This window comes from Anomalospiza imberbis, unplaced genomic scaffold (assembly GCF_031753505.1).
Source record: "Anomalospiza imberbis isolate Cuckoo-Finch-1a 21T00152 unplaced genomic scaffold, ASM3175350v1 scaffold_80, whole genome shotgun sequence".
Taxonomy (NCBI): domain Eukaryota; kingdom Metazoa; phylum Chordata; class Aves; order Passeriformes; family Viduidae; genus Anomalospiza; species Anomalospiza imberbis.
This window is the reverse complement of record NW_027100415.1, coordinates 361,460-384,440: the sequence shown is the minus strand read 5'-3', so window position 1 is coordinate 384,440 and position 22,981 is coordinate 361,460. Positions and strand designations below refer to the sequence as shown.

The 22,981-nt window shown below is 51.2% G+C and overlaps 1 long non-coding RNA gene across 1 annotated transcript in view; it reads right to left on the bottom strand.

The window, feature by feature from the left end:
• LOC137467810 (uncharacterized) overlaps positions 1-22,981 on the bottom strand; it is a 332,764-nt gene that overhangs the window by 69,485 nt on the left and 240,298 nt on the right. The window lies entirely within an intron of this gene.

Below are 22,981 nucleotides of genomic sequence, written 5' to 3'. Positions count from 1 at the left end.
TTTACCCTCGGGGAGGGAGAACATCCCACAGGAAAGCAACTGGTGCCACAAGGAGCGGGTGGCCTCAGGCACCTTTGGGGATGGAACAAGGCCTTGGTTTGACATAAGTAAGCACAAGCAATTCACATGAGTAAACAAGTAATTAGCACAGACATGCCTAAGTACTTAGCACCAGTTAGCATAACAAAAACCTGTCTGGCCTAACTTGACATGAGAGTGACCTGACAAAAAGCTTTAGACACAGTCTACCAGAAGAACTAAGGGCAAGTGTGGAATCAGCCCTGTGCAGGGAAGCCCTGAGGAAGACTTTGTGCTGCTTTGGGGCATCGAGACCGCTCCTGGCCAGGGCCTGGACATCAGCTTCAAGTATGGGAATCTGACACAATGTATTTCCAACCGCCTGCCTATGGAATCACCTCAGCAGTGTAAAGATGGATGGTGATTTTGATACAACTCCTACATCAACCCACTGAAATTTATATGTGGCAGAGAAACACTTTAGTGGGGTGCAGACCCCTGCCCTCCTGCCAGGTCAATAAAAGGGCTTTTGGCTGACAATGCATTTGTCTGCCGATTTGTTTGAATGAGGGAGACCCCTCAGGACTGCTGTATCCTGAGGGAACACCATTGGCCTTGGCCTGTAGGCACCTGCACAAGCTTAAAATCAGCTGCCTCAGCTTCCAGGACCTCTCTTGGCCAGCATCCTGACATGGATGGAGGACTGCTGTGAGGCACTGCTGGGACCCAGCGGGACAGGACCGGCTGTCTCGTGTCCACGTAGCACCCCTCACACAGCCAGGGCCATCCCAAAACCAGACAAACACTCACGTGTCAGCACAGGGGAGCAAGGAGCACTGGGCTCCTCTCAAGGTATGTCAAAGTTCGAGAATCCACCACAGCACTGGTAAATTTTTGGGTGGACCAAGGACTTTGAGTATCAAAAGGGAAACTCAAATCTGTAGGGAGGGAAATAAAATGCCTAGGACGTGAGATTTGTCAAGGGAGCCAGCAGCTGAACCCTGAGAGAATTGCAGGGATAGCCTCACTCCCATGACCAAAAACTAAGAGAGAAGTCAGAAGGTTTTTAGGCCTGTTGGGATATTGTAGGCTATGGATTGAAGGATACACGCAGGCCATCAGGTTCTTGTTTGAAAAGTTAGTAGAGGAAGAGATTAGGTGGGAAGAAGATGACAAGCAAATTTTGAAGCTTTAAAGCAAATATTAGTCAGTGCAGCAGCACTGAGTCTTCCTGCCTTAGACAAACCCTTCTATCTGTTTGTGGATATAGAAAAAGAGGCAGCACATGGAGGGTTAGCCCAGGACCGGGGAGGATCCAGGAAACCAGTGGCCTGTTTATCAAAACCGCAAGACCCTGTCAGCTGGGGGTGGCCAACCTGCATTCAGGCGGTGGCAGCGAGTGCCCCACTCATAGAAGAAAGCAAAATATTAACCTTGGGGGTGAAATTGAAAATATATACCCCACACTCAGTAAGGAGTATCCTCAGCTAAAAGGCTGAGAAATGGCTCACTGATTCCCAAGTACTAAAATATGAAGCCATCTTAATAGATAATGGTTTAGAGCTAGATGTGAGTAACCAACGCAACCCTGCCTAGTTTTAGATGGAAAACCAGGTGAGGAATTAATATATAATTGCCTAGAAGTTATAAACTATCAAACTAAAGTAAGAGAGGACCTAATAGATCAACCACTCCAAGGTGGAAAACGATTGTACATCGATGGATTTTCACGGGTAATCCAGGGCACAGGGTATTGGGGTAGGCTATGGCAGATGAAGAGTTAGTGGCCCTAGAAAAAGGAAAGTTACCTTCCAACTGGTCAGCCCAAGCATGTGAGTCGTATGCCCTAAAGTGAGCTCTGGAAATATTCACACAGAAAAGAGAAACAATATATACAGACTCAAAATATGCTTTTGGAGTACTGCATACCTTTGGAAAAATTTGGGAAGAGAGTGGGCTATTAAATTCAAGGGGAAAGGAACTAAAAACTTATTTTAGAAATGTTAGAAACCTTACAATTACCAGAAGAAGTGGCAGCAGTATATGTTAAAGGACATAAAAAAGGGGTGACTCAAGAAGCACGAGGGAGCCATTTAGCAGATTTAGATGCTAAGAATTCAGCCGAATCAGGGACAGAAAAAGTAATGATAGCATTAACCCCCATGAGAGAAATGGAAGAAGTCCCCATATTCAGTGAGACAGAAGAGAAAGAATTCCTCAAAACAGGAGCCAAGAAAGATAACAAAGGGAAGCGGGGATTAGCAGATGGGAGGCAAATGTTGAATAAACCCCTTGCCAGGAAAATGCTTGAAGGCATACATGGGACAACACACTGGGGTACACAAGCGCTAAGTGATCAATTTCTAAGGGACTGGGCCTGCATAGGAATTTTTGGGATAGCTAAACAGGTAATTGAAAGGTGTGTGATATGCCAACAAGTAAATGAGAAGGTCATGAGGAAAACACCAGGGGAGGGTGAGAACTAGCCTTACAGCCCTTTCAAAACATCCAAGTAGACTTTACCGAGCTTCCTCAGGTAGAACGGTGGAAGTTTTTACTAGTGATAGTAGGTGACCTGACTCATTGGGTAGAGGCAGTATCCACGGTTAAAGCCAATGCCAATGTTGTGAGTAAAACATTTCTAGAATCAATCATTCCCTGATATGGGATGGTGAACAGGATTGATTCAGGCCAGGTGTAAGGCCGTCTGAAGCCCCCACTTTTGCCTACCAATTGCCACGAGGAGAAACCCCTTCCCCCCCTACAGTTCTGGCTTGGAGAGAGCGGCAGTGCAGGTGCAGCTGCTGCCCCGTTACGTTAGCTGTCCCGAACAAGGCCTGACAAGGACTTGGCAAGGACTTGGCAAGGAATCGACAAGGAATCAGCAAGGACCTGGCATGAACCCAGCAAGGAACGGTCTACTGCATATTTGCCCACTCTTCTCCTGAAGCCGAATGAACTTTTGGGGTGTCCCTAGTGGTCTCTCACTGAAGACCTCTCATCTGCCCTGTTACCACTGTGACAGACGGACGGAGATCGAAAACCCTCCTCTTAAGGACTGAGACTGAGACCCCTACCACAGGGAGTGGGGAAACCACTAATGACATGACCTGTTTCCCTTCAGTAATTCCAATGGACTTATTCTTCATTGTGTTTTCCTGCTTTGGTGGTTTCAGTGGACTCACCTGTTCCCCCGCTGCAATCACAATAGACTCTCATTGTCCTGCATGTTCCCCCCTTTTTTCCTCCGTGGACTATAACTGGACCCCTGAGATGACCAGAACTTCGAAGACTTCCCCGACACGACCAGACGGATCCCCATCGTCCGGACCACTGAGGATCTCGCCTGTGTTGGTAGCTATTCCCATCCCCCTCTTTTCTCTCTCTCTCTCTATCCTTTTATCTCCTTTCTGATCCCCACTATCACATTTACTGTTTTGGCCCCTAATGAAGGTGCATTTGTTGTGATTAACTGATAGTCCCTTGTTGTTTGCCTTTTTGCACTTTTGGGATTGGTGAAAAGAACCATCACGCCACCCCGCACAAGCGGATTATGACACCAAGGAACTCATTTCATCTCTAAAATATTGCAAAATATTGTTCAAACCCTGGGAGTAAATGGGAATTACACACTCCATGGCATCCAGAGTTCTGGTCACACTGAGAGGATGAATCAAACTCTAAAAAGAGCTCTAGATAAGCTGATGATGGAAACCCGAATGTCATGGATAAAATGTCTCCCTTTGTCCTTATTAAGACTTAGAACTCAACCCCAGTCAGATCTGGGGGTCTCACCCTATGAAATGACATTTGGGTTACCCTTTTTGACCTCACCCCAGAGGGTTGCCACCTATGAGGAAGGGGAAGCCAATGCCAAGAAATATGTTATGTCTATAGCAGAAACCTTAGAAGGGCTAAGACATAAAGGGGCAATTCCTCAAACTACCACCCTGGATTTCAGAATCCATAATATTAATTCTGAGGATTTGATCAAGTAATGATCAAGTCATGGAGAGATCAACATTTAACTCCTCAGTGGGAAGGTCCCTTTCAGGAACTGCTCACCGCCGAATCGGCCATGTGAACTGCAGAGTGGGGATGGACTCATGCCAACAGATGGACTCATGCCAACAGAGTTAAAGGCCCAGTAGGAAAAACCCAATGAGTGGACTGTAACATCCAGGCCAGGGGAAATGAGATTGACTGTCAGGCAGAGACTGAAAGACAACCAGAAAAACACCAAGACGCCCAAAGTCAAGCTTCCACCAGCCAGCTTGAGAACTGTCTTCCTGCTTTAATGGGTGAGAATTACCAGCACCTGTTGAGGGGAAGTACACAAGGGACCGTAAGAGGTAATGGGACAGCTTCTTTAAGAAAATAAGGCAAAGGAAGGAGGGCAAGACCCCTTTGTTCACTACCAAGAAGATGGCATAGCCCTGCTGTGGGTAGCAACCCCGTAGGCATGGTAAGGTAGGGACAAAAGGCCATATCGGACCACTGTCATTCCCCAACTGTCTTTGAATACAACAGGGACTGGAGGGCGAGACCGAGCTGGCCTCTGGACCCCTGAGATACAATGACTATGGGTAGCAACTATATAGGCATTATAGATGGGAGTCAAAGCCATCCTGGACCTCTGTTAGGCCCTTTTGTCCATTCCAAATAAGTGTGTCTAAGGAAAACCTGAGATTTTCCTCCTGTTCCCACTGTCCTTGCCCACATCAACAGATGCTAGTATGACTCATTCAAGAGAGAGAGAAATTTTTTTACTTAATTGTTCCAGCAAAATGATTTGTAAAAACAGAAAACGGGGGGTTGTTACAGATGGGTAATCCTATGGTTGACTCTCACAGTTAAGGGGTGACTGTTAAGTATATGTTAATAGAAGTTGTGTAGGTGTATAGTTATCTTTCCCTTCCCCCTTGCATTGTTATCACGGGATGCCCTCAGTAGTCAGGGCATTTGGGAGGGTCGGCTTGTTGCTATGGCAGCGCCTGAGCTCCAATCAAGCTGTAAGAAAGTGATCTCCACCACTGGACAGCAAAGGAGGAGTGGATTGACAAGATTTTGGGAGGGGCTGGAGGTATAAAAGACAGAACATCCATTTTGTAGATGAGCACATGGTGACTGAATCCTTTGCTCCTGGTGCTGTATTCTTTGCTTTATTCTCTCTTCTGTTGTATTTTGATAAGGTCTTAATAAAACCATTTAAATTATTGAAAGTGAAAATTGTTTCTCACATGGGGTTGGGGAATATGGGGCAAGGTTGTCCACACTGGGTCAGACCTCAAGGTAAAACTTCTCTGACCTGGCCAGACCTCCTTAGGAGTGGCCCTACATCAATATCAATCACAGAATGCAGCAATCAGCTCTTCTCAAAAGAGAACAGTAATAAAGACACTCTTTAAAATAGGAATACATATTTCTTAGAAGCTCTTAGACATATTTCTACATAACTGCAAATGGAAACCTTCTTAATGAACTGCACTAGAGCAGAGGGAAATCAACACACAGCCATGGCTTCTCAGGACTTGCTTCATCCTAATGAGAACCGTGGTGCATTTGCAGCTGAGCCCTGGAACCTCAGGGCCTGAGAGGAGATTGCACAAACCTGTCCAGGAGTCAAAGTCAGAGAAAAAACCCAAAGTTTCTCAAGCCATTAACGGGTGCCACTGAGGTCCATCCCCAACGCAGGCTCCTCATGGACTCCTTGGAGGAGAGAACTGGAGGCCAGGATGGCACAAAAACCTCTCAGGGACTCATAGTGAAAAGGACAATCCAAAGTACCCTTAATTACTTGAGTATCTCAAAGCATCAATGATCCCCACTGATTGTCAGTGCAAAGCTCTCAAGGGACTCATTAAAACAGATAATTTCAGGCTGTGACTGCACAATCTTTCTCACAGAATCTGTATCAAAAGGGAAACACCAAGTACCTTAAAAGAACTGAAATACCTTGAAGCATTTATGAGTACCACTGAGTGTTGCTCCTGACAAAGCCTCTCCAGGGACTAATTACAGCAGATAATTGGAGGCCATGATTGCACAAAGCTCTCAGAGACTCCAAGGCAAAAGCCAAAGCCAAAGTGCTTTGAAAAACCTGCAGTCCCTGGGAGCATGAAGGAGCCCCCAGGGCCATTCCTGAGCAAGGCTCCCCAGGGACTCCTTCCAGCAGATCCTTGAGGCCACTGGGATGTGGGCTAGGGGGGGATGCTGAGGGCAGGACAAGGGGCTGACAGTGCCCAGCCTGGCTGGGGCTGTGCCAGGAGGCCCCAGTGCCTCAGGACAAGGTGTCTCCTGACAGCCCTTGGTGGCACAGACCCTGCTGTGCCCCAGGGCACCAGGACTTGGCTTCTCTTTGTCCCCACCTGTCATCAGTGCCTCCAGTTCTCTGCTCTGCCTGGGGCCTGGGGACACTTTCTCAGTCCTGTCCCTCAGTGGGACCCATTAAAAGTCAAAGAAACTTTGGAGCTGGATTCTGGCTTGGAGCTCTGGAGAGGTTTCTGCAGCTCCCTCTCAGGGCCTGATGTTCAGGGCCTGAGCACAAAGCCCCAGAGGGTCATTAAAGTCCTTGTGCTGTGTCTGTGCTGCTGAGCTGGGAGGGGCTCCTGGCACAGAGGGTGATCCTGGTAACCAAGGAGAGCTTCAAAAGCACATTTCTCTGGATGAGCAGCTCTTCTGCCAGCCCAGCAGGGCTGGGGCACTGCCTGCAGCCAGCCCGGGCACAGCACAGAGGCACAGAGAGCTTCCATCAGTCAGGGCTGGGAAGGTGCTGAGAAGTGCCTGGAGCAGAATCCCTGGCAGCCCTTGGCACAGGAACCTCTGGCTGCAGGACAATGCAGCTGCAGCTCCTGGAGTGATCTCCTACAGCTGGAATATCCCAATGCCCACAGACTCTGTGAGTATGACTCTGAGTGTTTCTGGTGCAGGGGAGGTGAAATGCTCATAAAGCTCTGACATGCTAAGGGGTTCTGATCAGTCCTAGAACAGTTCCAAGACAAGGATTTTGATAAAAATGAGGAAACTTCCAAAGACTTTGTATTGTTTCGTGCTATTGAAGAATGGTGGGGAGGGGTGATAAATATTAATGGTTGATTATGAATTTTGGCAAGTGCCTCAGACATCTGAACTGTTTCTTTTAGGGATCAATAGGTTCACAGGTGATCCCTAATGTGCCTCCAGCCACTCTGCCCATGGACAGCACCAGCATCAACTCTGCTGGAGCCATCGGGCTCAGTCTGAGCTGTCCTGTCTCCAAGCTGCAAACAGAACCTGCCCCCAGCCAGTGCCCTGCAACCAGGCAGGGTTCTGTCAGCCCAAGGAGAGTGCACAGAGATTTGGGGTCTGTGAGTGCTGGCAGGGAGAGCTCAGGCACAGGGAAACACCTGCATGAGGAAAATCCCCAGGAAGCAGAGAGAAGATCAGGGAAGGAGAGAAAGCAAAACCCAGAAATGCTGTGGCAGGGAGAGTTTAGAGATGTCCAGAGGATCCCCTCCAGTGCAGCCCCTTCCTCTGAACAAGCCCCCTCCCTCCTGTCCCCCCAGCCAAGCCTCTGCCCTCAGGGCCAGGGCTCCAAGGCGTGCAGCCTCTCCTGTGCAGGCAGAGCTGCAGCAGAGCCGTGGGGCAGCTCTGCAGCCCCGGGCCCAGTTCCCTCTGCAGAGCACAGGGCTGGGAGCAGCTGCCCGGCACTGGGGGCTCTGGGAGGGGGCACAGCTGGCTCAGGGTGACACAGCTGTCCCCAGTGCCCGGCTCTGGGCAATGCTGTCACTGCAGCCAGGGAAGGAGCTGCATCTCCCTGCATCCAGTGCCATCAGAAGGACACTTGGAAGTCTCCCTGAGATTTCAGTCCAAGCTGGGAGCTTCAATCCAGGATGCAAACCTGTCCTAGATCATCTCTGAGTTATAAGATTGATGGGGAAAGGCAGAGGTGTTGTGACACTGAAAATGCTGTTGGGTTGGTGAAATGAGCAACGTGAGTCCTTGGCTACAAATGTGGAGCTGGGCTGTGGTGGATCCATCTGCTCTCAGCAGTGCTTGGTGATATTTTAGAGAAAGCATGGGAAGGTGATCACCCTTCTCCTGAGAGAGGTTAAAGCCCAGAGAAACTCTGAACAGGTCAGAATGACAGACCATCTGCCCTCACTCTCCTCTCATCACTTTGCCTCACAGTTCTGTTCTGTCGCTCTGTTCTCCCTGGGGGCAGCAGAAATTCTGAGAGTTTCTTATATCCAAGAACACCAGCAGTGATATGGGGGTTCTTAAAAAGAAAACCTCAGAACTCTTGAACACAAAATGGTGTCTGTCTGTGGCACAGAGCAGGGTGTATGGGAAATGGATTTGATTTTGGTTACAGGTATCTCCTCTAAATCTTCTCTTGTCCTTTCTCCATGAACAGGTCCCCATGTGCAGCCACAGCCAATGTCCAACAGCAGCTCCATCAGCCACTTCCTCCTGCTGGCACTGGCAGACACGCGGCAGCTGCAGCTCCTGCACTTCTGCCTCTTCCTGGGCATCTCCCTGGCTGCCCTCCTGGGCAACGGCCTCATCATCAGCGCCGTAGCCTGTGGCCACCACCTGCACACGCCCATGTTCTTCTTCCTGCTCAACCTGGCCCTCAGCGACCTGGGCTCCATCTGCACCACTGTCCCCAAAGCCATGCACAATTCCCTCTGGGACACCAGCACCATCTCCTACACAGGATGTGCTGCACAGCTCTTTTTCTTTCTCTTCTTCATCTCAACAGAGTATTTCCTCCTGACCGTCATGTGCTATGACCGCTACGTGTCCATCTGCAAACCCCTGCACTACGGGACCCTCCTGGGCAGCAGAGCTTGTGCCCACATGGCAGCAGCTGCCTGGGCCAGTGCCTTTCTCTATTCACTGCTGCACACGGCCAATACATTTTCCCTGCCCCTATGCCATGGCAATGCCCTGGGCCAGTTCTTCTGTGAAATCCCACAGATCCTCAAGATCTCCTGCTCCACATCCCACCTCAGGGAACTTGGGCTCACTGCTGTTAGTGCCTGTTTAGGACTTGGCTGTTTTGTGTTCATTGTTTTCTCCTATGTGCAGATCTTCAGGGTCGTGCTGAGGATCCCCTCTGAGCAGGGACGGCACAAAGCCTTTTCCACCTGCATCCCTCACCTGGCCATGGTCTCTCTGTTCCTCAGCACTGGTATATTTTACTACCTGAAGCCCCCCTCCATCTCCTCCCCATCCCTGGATCTGGCCCTGTCAGTTCTGTATTCGGTGGTGCCTCCAGCCCTGAACCCCCTCATCTACAGCCTGAGGAACCAGGAGCTCAAGGCTGCAGTGTGGACACTGATGACTGGATGCTTTCAGGGACATTAAACTCCTGGCCAAATGACTTGCAATGAAAGTAATCTTTGGTACTTCCTTTTGGTTTCCTTTTGGAGGTTCTTTTTTTTTGTTTTACATTTTAATGTTGTCCACAAATAAATTTCATTTTTTGTGCAATTTCTAATTTTGTTTCTCTCCACCTTCCCTGTGGCCACAGACTGTGTCCATGAGGGGCTGCGCTCTTGGTGGCTTTAAAGGAAGTCAAGGATCTCCCAGCAGAGTTTTCTGCAGAGATGCCCTTTTGTTGCCTTCTCTGGGGCTGCAGCAGCAATGTCTGTGTGCAGAGCTGGGGGCAGATCAGTGCTGGCACAGCAGCTCTGGTCCTGCTGGCCACACCGTTCCCTGCAGGTCCCTTTCTGCCTGGCTGCTGTCCCCAGCCTGTAGTGCTACAGGGGTTGTTGTGTCCAAAGTGCAGGACCCAGCACTTGGACTTGCCAAACCTCACCTTGTTGGATCTGGCCTCTGGATCCAGCCTTCCAGGTCCCTCTGCAGAGCCCTCCTACCCCTCAACAGAGCTTGGAGTCCCCTCCTACCCCTCACATCCAGCTTGGAGTCATCTGCAAAGGTTTCCTTGGTTCCAAGGGGCCCCTCAGTGTCACAATGTCCCTTGGGTTACACCAGGCCCTGCACGGTCACACTGGTCTCCTTGGTTCCATGGGGTCCCAAAATGTGACAATGGACTCCTTGGTTCCATGGGGCTTCACAGTGTCACAATGTTCTCGTTGGTGCCGCAGTTTCACAGTGGCCCCTTGGTTCCATGGGGCCCCAGGGTGTCACAAAGGCCCCATGGTTACATGAGGTCCCACACTGTCACAATGCTCTCTGTGGTTCCACAAGTCCCCTCAGTGTCACAATGGACTCCTTGTTTCCACGAGGCCACACAGTGTCACAACAGCCTTCCAGATTCCTTGAGGCCCCAGAGTGTCACAGTGGCCCCTTGGTTCCACAAGGTCCTGCAGTGTCACAATGTCCCCTTGGTTCCATGAGGCCCCGCAGTGTCAGAACGGCCCCTTGGTTCCACTGGGCCCTGGACTCTCCCAATGCTCTCCTTGGTTTCGCAGTGTCAAAATGGTGAAACCCCTTGGTTCCAGGAGGCCCCACAATGTCAAAATGCAGCTTTTCCAGGGAATGCTGTCAGAGACAGTGCCAAAGGCTTTGCTAAAGTCCAGATGGACAGATGGACACATCCACAGCCTTTCCCACATCCAGAGCTGGGTCACCTGGTTATAAAAGGAGATCAGGTTGCTCAGGCAGGACCTGCCCCTCTTAAATCCACACTGTCTGGCTCTGACCCCTCGGCCATCCTGTGTGTGCCCTGTGATGGCACTCAGGGTGATCTGTTCCAGAACCTTGCCGGGCACCGAGGTCAGGCTGACAGGCCTGGAGTTCCCCAGATCTTCCTCCCAGCCCTTCTTGGGGATGGGCTCACACTGGCACCTCCAGTGCTCTGGCACCTCCCTGCTGAGCCAGGACTGATGGTAAATGATGGAGAGCAGCTTGGGGAGCTCATCCACCAGCTCCCTCATCCCCCTAGGATGGATCCCATCTGATCCCATCCACCTGTGAACATCTGAGTGACCCAGCAGGTCCCCAGCTGCTTCCTCCTGGATTACAGGGGGGCTGTTCTTCTCCCTGTGCCCATCTGCCAGCTCAGGAGAACTCTTGTCCTGAGGACAACCTGTCCGTATATTGAAAATTGAGACAAACAAGGTGTTAAATAGTTTGGCCTTTCCATTATCTTTAATTACTCTATTTTCCACAGCATCCAATAAAGAGTAGAGGTTCCCTTTATACCACATTATTCTAATAATTTATTCATGTAAACATTTTTTATTATTTTTCACAGAAGTGGCCATGTTAATCTCTAATTAATTGAGATTTCACCGCTTTCCTTTTTTTTTCTGCATGATCTAACAACATCCTTAAACACTTGCTAAGTTGCCTGACCTGTCCAAAGTTAATGCACACTCTTCTTTCCCCTGAGTTCCCACAAAAGCTCCATGGGCAGCCAGCACAGTCATTTTCCTCACCAGCTCATCTTTGGCCACACTGGCACAGGCTGCTCCTTTCCCCTTAAGATTACTTTCTTAAAATGTGTCCATCCTTCCTGGACACCTTTGTTTTTAAGGGTTATTTCCCTTAAAAAATCAGTACCTGATTCAGTACTCCCCAAATCAGCATCCTAAATAGGCCAAAGTCTGCCCTTCCTAATTCCAGTGTGGCAGTTTTGTTGCTGCCCCTCCTTCTTTCACAGAACATTGAAAACTTGATTATTTCATGGTCACTGTGCCCCAGGCAGCCTCCGACCCCCACATCTGCCACCAGCCCTTCTCTGTTTGTGAGCAGCAGGAGACAGAGCTTTCCTTGGCAGTGGAGTGTTACCAAAAATTCGGTAAAACAGAAAACTCCTTCACACCAATGCAGCATTAAGAATCAGCATTCTTTATTCAGCCGGGTGCACGGGGGATAGCTCCTCCCAAAGCCGAGCATGCTGAGTACAGGAAACTTTCTGTTCATATTCTGTATTTTGCACACATGTTCATTGATTGCCCTGGACTAAACACACATCTGATAATCATTTCCCCAGAATCATTAACATATTTCCCCTCCCCTTTACCCATGCTCTCTTCTGTCCTGGGGGTCTCTGTGGTGGTCCCTGGTGGTCGTGGACCCCAATGTTCCAGGGGGCCTGACTGAGCTGGCAGGACACTGAGGCTGGTGAACTTCCAGTTCCCCTTCTGACACAATGGGCATTGTGTGGTTTCCATAGGCCTGGGGCTTTGGAGAACAAGCTCCAGGTGTCAGCTCACCTGGTGGAGACAATTTATCATCTGGTAACATGAGGTCACAGAGTGGGCTATGACATCACATGAGTGATCTATGATGGAATGGTCCATGACATTAGGAGTGGGTTATGGGAGGCTATCACAAAGTTTTGACATCAAAGGCCATCTCTGTGACATCTCAGAGCAGTCTGTGGAATAACAGAGGGGCTGTGTGACATCCCAGGAGGGCTGGGTGAGGTCACTGGGTTGGTCACTCCGCCCCAGCTCCCCCTCACAGTTTCTCCCAACAAGTCCAATGCTGTTCATGCCCAGCGGGGTCCCTGTCCCCTGGTATCCCCCCGGTCCACCTGGAGCCACAGCCCCCACCAAAGGATGTTCCACAGAATCCACCCCAGAGCCTGACATGGTTTTGGAAAAGGGGCCAGGGCTGTGTGACCAGGACATCAAGGACGTGGATTATCCAGGTCCCTGTGGCCTGGGTTGGGTTCCCCAGGGCAGGAAAGATGTCTGGCAGCTGGAGCAGGGTTAGGGAAGGGCCTCCAAGGTGGGGCTGGAGCCCTTGGGCTGTGAGCAGAGGCTGAGGGAGCTGGGCTTGTCCAGCCCGGAGCAGGGAAGGCTGAGGGGCTCCTCATTCCAGCCTGGCAGTGCCAGCGAGGAGGGGATGGAGAACGCAGAGCCAGGCTCTTCACCGGGGGCCTGGTGTGAGACAAAAGGCAATGGGTGGAAGGGCCAGGAGGGGAGATCAGCCCGGCCAGGCAGAGTTAAAATGAGTCAGGCTGGTTTCAGCATTTCCTCAACACCAAAAGCAGCCTGACCTCCCTTCTCCATCCACCACTGACAGCTTTGCAAATCAGGAATTGTTTGAGCTTTTTTGCCCCCACTCCAGGATGAGCATCCTGATACAAGAAATTAATTGTGTTTATTAGCTATCACAGAACTACATTTGTCTAAAATTAATTTTAATATGGAAATCACTTGTGGATGGTGGACTCATCAGACACTGCTGGGACATTGCACATAGCTCAGGGAAGAGTGTGATTGTTATTAAATTGTGTCCTGTTCAACTGTGGTCTCTTGGCCATGAAGAGAAACTTTCTGTGCCTCTGAGTCTCACCAGCTCCTGACCCCCAAAGGTCACAAACCTGATGAGTTGTGGTTCCCACTCCAGTGGTGGCACTTGGACCTCCCTCCATCCCCAGAGCAGAGCTCCCTTGTCCCAGAAAGTCCCTGGCAATGCAGGGATGAAGGAAACAGGACAGGCTGTGGGGATCAGGGGCAGGGCACGGCCAGGGATTTGGGGTGGTTGTGAGCCCAGGGCAGGACCCGGCCCTTGGCCTTGGTGAACCTCATCCAATTGTCCTGGGCCCATGACTCCAGCCTGTCCAGATCCCTCTGCAGAGCTTCCTGCCCTCCAGCACAGCCACACTCCCACCCAGCTTGGGCTCACCTGGGAACTGACTGAGTGTGCCCTCGATGGCCTCGTCCAGATCAGCAATAAAGAGATTTCACTGACCTGGCCCCAATCCTGAGCGCTGGGGACACCCCTGGGTGTGACTCCATTCCTCAGCTGCTCTGAGTGCCAGGGGTTGGATGAGGATGGAATGGTGGGGAGGGGATGGGGACAAAGTGTTATTGATTGTCAGCCATGAAGGGTCTTGATTTTCACATTTATTCAGACTGCATTAGGAGGTGCTGGGGGTCAAAATAAATTGGACATTGCTGATATCAAACTACAAACAGGAAAAACAGGAAAAGAAAACACGACAAAACAGTTCTCTCTGCATAGATTTCAAAACAGTATATTCACTTTAAATACACTACTGAAATCTGTCTAATTAACCTCAGAAGGATTGAAAACTTCAATTATTCCCAGCTGCATTTCTTATCTGGGAGTTTTAAATGAATAGTTATAAGCCTTTTTCACTGAATTCCTGAACTGAAGGGCTCAAGAAAGAAGAGGCCTCTGGAGTAGTGAAATTCTTTAGCAACCTCCAAGGTGCTGAGGATCCATCCCCATCAGAGCAGCAATGACCAGAAATGGGCACAGCTTTGTGGCTGCCCCAGCTCTGGGATGGGCCCTGGGCCTGGAGCAGGAGCAGCTCTGGAGGGCCCCAAGGCCGGGCTCTTGTGCTGGCCTGGGCAGATGGGATGGCAGCAGGGGCTGCAGAGCTCTCAGCACCTCAGCCCGAGGGGAGCAGGGCAGCCAGGCAGCCTCCTTTGGCCTTGGCCAAGCCCCTTCCCCCATGGCTGGGGCTGAGTCCTGGCTGAGCTGCAGCTGCTGCTGTGCCCTGGCCAGGGGCTGAGGCCGTGGGGCCAGTGGCCAGAGCAGCCTGGGCTGAGCAGAGCTGTGGGGCCAGAGCCGGCTGGGCTGTGCTGGGGAGAGGCCCTTGGTGCTGCACAGAGCTCAGGGCAGCTGGCAGAGCTTGCAGGGAGCTGGGCTGGGCTCAGAGAGCCTGGCACAGAAACCATCAGTGTCCATCCCAGCCTGGCTGAGCGTGCAGGGGCCAAGGAGAGCAGCCCAGGGTCTGCAAGTTCTCTGTGTGGGAGCTGAGCTGGTGAGCCCCTGAGCCCTCCCGAGTGCTCTGGAGCTGCACCTCCAGCTCCAGAGAAGATGTGACAGATGGGAGCAGAGACAAATCATTCTTGTTGGATTCCTTATTGTGTTTGCTTATACAGGTGACCTGGATCCATATGTAGACGAGCTGTTTTGTGTCAGCAAACCCTGCTAGAGTGAGAAGAACACTATTTCTTAGCTGAAAATAGTATTTCATGCATAAGACACAGTGAGAAAGAAAAGACACATATGATCAGAAGAGCATCTGAGTTTTTTAGAGGATGAGAGACTCATTGATGAGCAGTCAAACCTGCTCAAATACTTTCCTCAGGACTTCCTTGAGATGAGAGGTGACCACCAGAGGACCAGAGGCTAACCAGAGGTGTCTGTCCTGCCAGCTTTCGTCTCGGAGAACCCTTGCACATCAGGAATTTTTCAGGAGGAGTATCAGTTTTGGCTGTGGGCACCTGGAAAGACGGATGGTTCTTTTCCATAGGAAGGAAAGCACAGAGCTCCAGTTCTCCAGGGACTGATGAGAGGCAGCCCTCAACATTCCAAGATCAGCTGGGCCTGTCAGGTAGCCCCTGGGAGGCCAAACCCTTGCTTCCATGAGGCCTTGCAGTGTCACAGGGGTCTCCTTGGTGCCACAGGATCACAATGGATCCTTGGTTCCATGGGGACTCACAATGTCAGAAGGGTCTCTTTGGTTCCATGAGGCCCTGCAGAGCCCCTTGATTCAACGAGGCCTCAAAGTGTCACCATGGCCTCCAGGGTTCCATGAGGCCCCGCAATGTCACAGTGGACCTTTGGTTCCATGGAGTCCTGCACTGTTCCATGGATCCTTAGTTCCATGGGGCCCTGAAGTGTCACAATGGACCCCTTGGTTCCATGGTGCCACACAGTGTGACAAGTGCCCCTTGGCCTGCCAAGACTGTGGCACAATGGCCCCTTGGATACATGGGGCCTGCAGTGTCACAATGGCTCCTTGGATCCATGGGGCCTGCAGTGTCACAATGGCTCCTTGGATCCATGGGGCCTGTAGTGTCGCAATGGCTCCTTGGATCCATGGGGCCTGTAGTGTCACAATGGCTCCTTGGATCCATGGGGCCTGTAGTGTCACAATGGCCCCTTGGATCCATGGGGCCTGTAGTGTCACAATGGTCTCCATGATGCCATAAGGCCTTGCAGTGTCACAACAGACCATTGGTTCCACTGAGCCCCACAGAGTCACTATGGTCCCCTTGGCTGCACAGGGCTCTGGAGTGCCACAATGCCTCCTTGGTGTCACAAGGCCTCAAAGTGTCAAAATGGCCTCCAAGGTTCCATGAGGCCCTGCTGTGTCACAGTGGACCTGTGGTTCCATGATGGCCCATAGTGTCACAATGGCATCCTTGGTTCCACGGTGTCAGAATGGCCCCTTCATCCCACAGACACCCACAGTGTTCACTGTAGTCCCCTTGATTCCACGAGGCCCTGCCATGCTCAAATGGCCCCTTGGTTCCAGTGGGTCCAAAGTGTCAGAAGAGTCTCCATTGTTCCATGAGGCCCCGCAATGTCACTGTGCTCCCCTTGGTTCCACAGGACCCCACAGTTGAACAACGGACTCTTGGTTCCATGAGGTTCCTCAGTCACAATGGTCTCCTTGGATTCACAGTGTCACCATGGACCCATGGCTCCACGAGGCCTTGCTGTGTCAGAATGTTCCCTTGGTTCCAAGAGGTTTCTCAGTGTCACAAAGGTCTCCTTGGATCCACAGTATCACAATGGACCATTGGTTCAGTGTGGCCCCAGTGTGCCAAAATGGATCTTGGTTCCATGGGGTTCCGCTGTGTCACCATGGACCCTTTGTTCCATGAGTTTGCTCAGTGTCACAGCTGACTCCTTGGTTCTGTGAGGCCCTGCTGCCACCAAATCTCTGAAATATCAGAATGAGGCTCCTTAACACTCATTTGCTATTTCAGAGGGTATCGTTTATTCAGACCTGAGGTCTAACATGAGATAACTCCTAACCTGACGTGGACATGTAATTCTACCAGTGTGTTGCTCATATACAGTCGCTAAATGCCAATTACAATTTACCATTTCCATAAAACCCACCCCAAGTTCCCAGATTCAGTCCTTGTTTTCTCTATCACTGCACCCTTGAGCCAGATGTCTTCTCCTTCTCTTCCAGCCATCCTTGCTGGGAAAGCAGCCCCTGCATGCCTTGTTCCTGTGCTGGAAGTTCACAGGCACGGTAAAAATGGAATGAACCCTTTGGGTCTCAAGGCCAAGGCTTTGTGTGGCCAGGCAGGGGCAGGCAGGAGGCAGAGCTGTCAGCAAAGGAAGGGGCCAGCGAGGTGGGGCAGCCGGGGGATGACGACAGCCTGCAGGGACAGAGGCCAGGGCAGGGACACCGCAGGACAGCCTGGGCTGCAGAGGGCACAGGGATGTGCAGCAGCTGCAAGGCCCTGACAGAGCCAACCTGTGCAGCCCTTTGGCCATGGCTGCTGGCCCTGGGCCTGAGGCCACGAGGGGACAAGTGACCCTTGCAGCCCTGGGGCCTCATGGCCTCCTTGTCCCTGCTCAGCAGCCTGGCAGGGGCCGCCCCATGGTCCTGCCCTTGGCATGGCACATCCCCACATGGCAGTGCCCATCCCGGGAAGAGCCCTGAGCAAGGAGGGAGGGACAGGATCTGCCTTGCCAGCGGCTGGGGCTCAGCCTTGGCCCTTTGCATTCCTGAAACACATCCAGGTTTGCTCCAGCGCCAGAGACACCTTTGCCTTGTTTGTCCCCACCTGTCATCAGTGCCTCCAGGGTTCTGCTCTAACTGGAACCTGGGGACACTTTCTCAGTCATGTCCCTCAGTGGGACCCATTAAAACTTCAAGAAACTTTGGAGTTTAAATTTGAGTTCTTGAGAAGTTTAGACACTCTCAGGGACTGAGTCTGATGTAAACAACACCAAAGCCCTGAGAGGGCCATTAAAGTTTTCCTAGTGGAGTTATGGAGAAAGATTTCAAAGAGCTTGTAAGAAATACACTGTCCTCTTCCAAAGGGTGTATTTTATTACATTTCTCTTTAGAGCAGAGGCGATTGCAGCATTCTGTGATTGATACTGACCCAGGCTCTCCCCTCAGGAGCTCTGGCCTGCTCAGAGCAGCTGTGCCTTGAGCTCTGGCCCAGTGTGGACAGCCTTGCTCCACATTGCCCAAGCCCATCCTGTCTGTCCCCGCTCACCTGGGACCTGCTGTGCTTGCAGAGCTGGCTGCACCCAGCCTAAGGGGGGCTTTCCCTTTCTCTATTTTTGAAGCAATCTAAAACTCCCGAGTTTCCCCATGAAAACAGACACACTCCTCAGCTGTGTGCCAGCCCAAGGTGCCACCAAAACCACTGCAGACCTGCCCTGGGCCAGCTGTGAGGGTGGATCATCAGCCCAAGCTGCACTGGGCCACTGCAAGGGGCCGTGGCCATGGACACTGCACCGACCCCACTGCTGGGTTTGGCTGCCACGGCAACCCTGAGACATTAAACTGTCCTTGGAAACACTGGGGAGGACTGGGACATACTGGGGGACACTGGGAACGCTGTGGGAGACACTGGGACATACTGAGAGTGACCCTGGGAAGGACTGGGACAGCGTGGGAACACGAGGAATGCTGAGGGGAACCTGGGATGGACTGTGGGGGTACACACTGAAACATGCTGGGACATACTGGGAGTGATACTGGGGGATACTGGGACAAACAGGGGACACTGGGAACGCTGTGGGGAAGACTGGGAGACACTGGAGGGGACTGTGGATGACACTGGGGGAAACTGGGAGGGACTGGGAATGAACTCAGGTGTACTGGGAGGGACAGGGCTGTACTGGGAGGGACTGGAGGAGCACTGGGGCTGTACTGGGCTGTACTGGGGATGGACTGGGCTGTACTGGAAGGGACTGGAGGAGCACTGGGGCTGTACTGGGCTGTACTGGGGATGCACTGGGCTGGACTGGAGGGGTTGGATGGGCTGTTCCCGCCTCCGCCACCTCCCATTTGCCGGGGCTCCCGCCCATCACCGCCCGCAGCCAATCAGCGACAGGGATTGTGGCCTTGGGGGCGGGGCCATACTTCCGCTAGTGCCTACAACTCCCGTCATGCCCCGCGGCCCGATTCAGCCCCATTGGAGCCGGAACTACAACGCCCGTCATGCCCCGCGCTCCACAGAACCCCCTCGGTACCCGCCCCCATCTGTCCCGTAAGTGTCCCCCAGACCCTCCAGGATCCCCAAGTGCCCCTCAGCGCCCATTCGGGACCCCCCAAAGGCGCCCCTGGATCCCCGGAGTGCTCCCGACCCCACGGATGCCCGGCACAGCCACTGCTGGGAATTCATCTCCTCTCATCCCCCGCGGCCCCAGAGCCCCTCAGAACACAGTCACGCGCCTCAACCGCCGGCCGTACCCCGCGCCCTAAGGAGCCCGGGTAGAGCTCCCCGAGCTGCCCCCAAGTTCTCCCGAACCGTTTACGTTCGCCCCGAGGGCCGCAAGTCGCGGCTGGGACGCAAAAGTGTCCCCCAAGGGCCTTCCCGGGGCCCCAAACGCCGCGTCCGAGCCACTGCCGGAACTACAGCTCCCATCATGCTCCGCGGCGCACGTCCCGCACTACTGCAGCCGTGACTTCATCTCCCGTCATGCCCCGCGCCCCATCGCAGCTGCGCCTAGAACTCCCGTGATGCTCCGCGGCCCCGTTCAACCGTATTCTACCCGCGCCTACAACTCCCATCACCCCCCGCGCCCCGGAGAGCCCCGCTGGAGCCCCCCAAGTGCCCGCCCGGGCCCCGCGGGGCCCCAAATTCCCCTCCCTGACCTCCAAGGGCCCCCCTGGACCCCCAAGGGCTCCCCCGGACCCCGAGCTGTCCCTCAGAACCCCTAAGTGCCCCTCCAAGTGCCCACCCGGCTCCCCCAAGTGTCCTCCAGACCCTCAAGTTCTCTCTGAATTCCCTCCCCAGGCACAGAACTGCCCCAAATGTGCCCCAGAAATGTCTCCAAGGATCCCAAAGTGGCCCCTCCTTAACCCTGTGTGAGAAAAAGATGATAAAAAAGATGACAAAATGACTGGAAATATTGCTAATTGCCATAAACAGGAAGAAATAAATAGCCAATACATCTTAATTCATTAATGAAGGGAATTGTGTTACTGAGATACAAAGAACATTCGTTTTCTTGGCTACTAAAAGTGTATAGATTTTTAATGTAAATATTAAAACTAGGTAAGAAAAAGCAATGCTATTATTAGAAATAAATTTAATACATCTGGAAATAATTAAATATGTGAAAATTGGATATTACATGGCTCTATGCAGATAGTTACTATATGTATTGTGTTATATTGATTAGTTGTGCTGTATTAACATTTTAATAGTACAGTAAATGTAGTTTTGTAGTTAAAATGAAGATTTAGTTGTTAAAACAGAAACTCTGTATGTGGGGGTTTTTTAAAGGAATGAGACACTGGCTTCGAGCTAACAGTCCCAGAACACCTAAATCTGCCAGAGAAGAGGAATTTATGGTTTTCTCATCAGAAGAAGCTGATTTCTTCAGGCCTTGCTCAGACTCAAAGATGCCGTGGGGATTAAAGGCAGCAATTGAAAAATAACAGAGTTGCTTGTTTTAAATAGAATGTATGCATAACCATGAAGTGTGTATGAATATGCCACAGTGTATGGTTTTTAAGGTTATTCCTTTGTTCACAAAACGTGCTTATCAGGCTTAAGTGCCCGAGAGCATCTGGACGTCCATAAGTCTTTGCTTTTCATTGTCTTGTAATTGCCCTAACTCTAAATTTTTATTGCTCTAATTGTATTACTATTTTTATAACCATTTCATTATTATTAAACTTTTTAAAATTTAAAAACCAAGTGATTGGTGTTTTTCACAGTTGTTAACATAAAATAATGTGTTACAGAATAGAAATAAGAGAATAAATCACATGAGCATTTTTGGGTATTTTGGCGTGTCAGTCCCAGGTGGGCGGTGTCAGACATGGTGACGCTGGAGGTGAGGAGCAGGTTGTCCAAACAGGGTCAGCCCAAAAGGGGCTCATTCTTCTCCATTCTGTTAGAAATGAGAAGCTTGACTCCGCCAATACATCAAGCAGCAATTAAATTTATTAATTAATATGGTAACGTGTGAGCAGAGACAGCGCTGGGTGCAGTGGTGGGGGTTTTCCCCTCCAACTGCGCACCGGTTGTTGGGCTTGCTGGTGTTTATTGATCATATTCATGCATATTCATCAGCTTTCCCCAGCAGCTTCTATTTCCCAATTTTGACGTGAGCTTTCAGCAGTTTCTATTTCTACCTTTTGATGTCACAATTCTGTACTTTAGGATCGTAAATCTGTGATGGTGATGTCTGGTTCCTTTCCAATTTCTATAGTCTGTTGTGATCCATTCCAGGTTTCAATATCCTGGGATGTGTGTCCCACATGGTGGGGTCCATCTTCCTGAGGTGGGGTCCAGCTTCTATTTTCCAGGATCATTAATCTATGGTAGTGATGTCCAGCTTCCCCTTTCGAAATCATTAATCAGCAACCTTGATGTCCATCTTCCTTTTCCAGGAGCTTGGGATAGGGTCACTTCCCTTTCTGTTTAAATCCTTTATATATTCCAAAGCTACAGTTTAACATCCTTAATGCTAAGCAACATTCCAAAGTTAGAATTCAAAGGTTCTTATTGCAAAACAGCTTAAGACTTAATTACAAGTAAAAAGTTCTTCTCAAAAGCAACATTCTAAAGTTAGAATTCAAATACTCTTATTACAAAACAGTTTAAGACTTGTAATTGTTATTTGCAGATAAAAGATTAGTTCAAAAGCCTTCTTCCATGCTTTCCTGGGTTGTGTATTAGAACTCATCTTTATAACTGTCCCATGGCCGTGTTCCATACATTTCATAACCACAACTGCACAGGCTGCCTTTATTTACCTGACACAAAACACAACTTTGTATTTCACACTCCTGCACAGAACTCCAAACCGACTCCAGTCACTGCACAAGCCCTGGAGCCTTGAAGACCATGGAAGGAAGACAAAGAGCTCCTGAGGGCTTTCTGTATTTTCATCAGCCCCACGGTGGATTTGGGGCTGGGTCCAGGACCCTCAGGCACTGGGAGAAGGATGAAGAAGCTGCTCAAGGAGGCAGAAGCAAAACTCCAAGTCCCAGGGAGCATCCCTGGGCCCCAGCGAGGGCAGGGAGTGCCAGAGGCTCCCCAGGGAGTGCAGAGAGCAGATCCTTGAGGCCAGGATTGCAGGGAGCCCAAGGCTCTGAGCAGGGAACTGCAATGCTGCATTTTATAAAAAAAATGTTTTTATAAATACATTAATGGCAAAAGGAGGGGTAAGGACAACCTCCATTTGTTATTGTGGGAGATATGGGTACCAAAGTTAAGGAAAAGGCTGAGACAACACTTTCTTTGCCTCAGTTTTCAAGAATAAGTCAACTTGTCCTCAGGACAAGAGTTCTTCTGAGCTGGTGGATGGGGACAGGAAGCAGAACAGCCCCCCTGTAATCCAGGATGGAGCAGCTGGGGACCTGCTGGGCCACTCAGATTCTCCCAGGTGTATGGGATCAGATGGGATCCATCCTAGGGGGATGAGGGAGCTGGTGGATGAGCTCCCCAAGCTGCTCTCCATCATTTACCATCAGTCCTGGCTCACCAGGGAGGTGCCAGAGCACTGGAGGTGCCAGTGTGAGCCCATCCCCAAAAAGGGCTGGGAGGAGGATCTGGGGAACTCCAGGCCTGTCAGCCTGACCTCAGTGCCCGGCAAGGTTCTGGAACAGATCACCCTGAGTGCCATCACAGGGGACCCACAGGATGGCCCAGGGATCAGAGCCAGCCAGTGTGGATTTCAATGCCTGCATGGATGATCTGCATGAGGGGATTGAGTCCAGCATCAGCAAATTTGCAGATGACACCACGGTGGGTGTGGGTGTGGATGTGCTGGAGGATAGGATGGCTCTGCAGAGGGACCTGGACAGGCTGGATCCAGGGCCCAAATCCAGCAAGGTGAGGTTGAACAAGTCCAAGTGCCGGGTCCTGCCCCTTAGCCACAACAACCACTGCAGTGCTACAGGCTGGGGACAGAGTGGCTGGACAGCAGCCAGGCAGAAAGGGACCTGCAGGGACTGATGGACAGCAGGCTGGACATGAGCCAGCAGTGTGCCCAGGTGGCCAAGAAGGCCAATGGCTCCTGGCCTGGATCAGGAATGGTGTGGCCAGCAGGACCAGGGCTTCTGTGCCAGCCC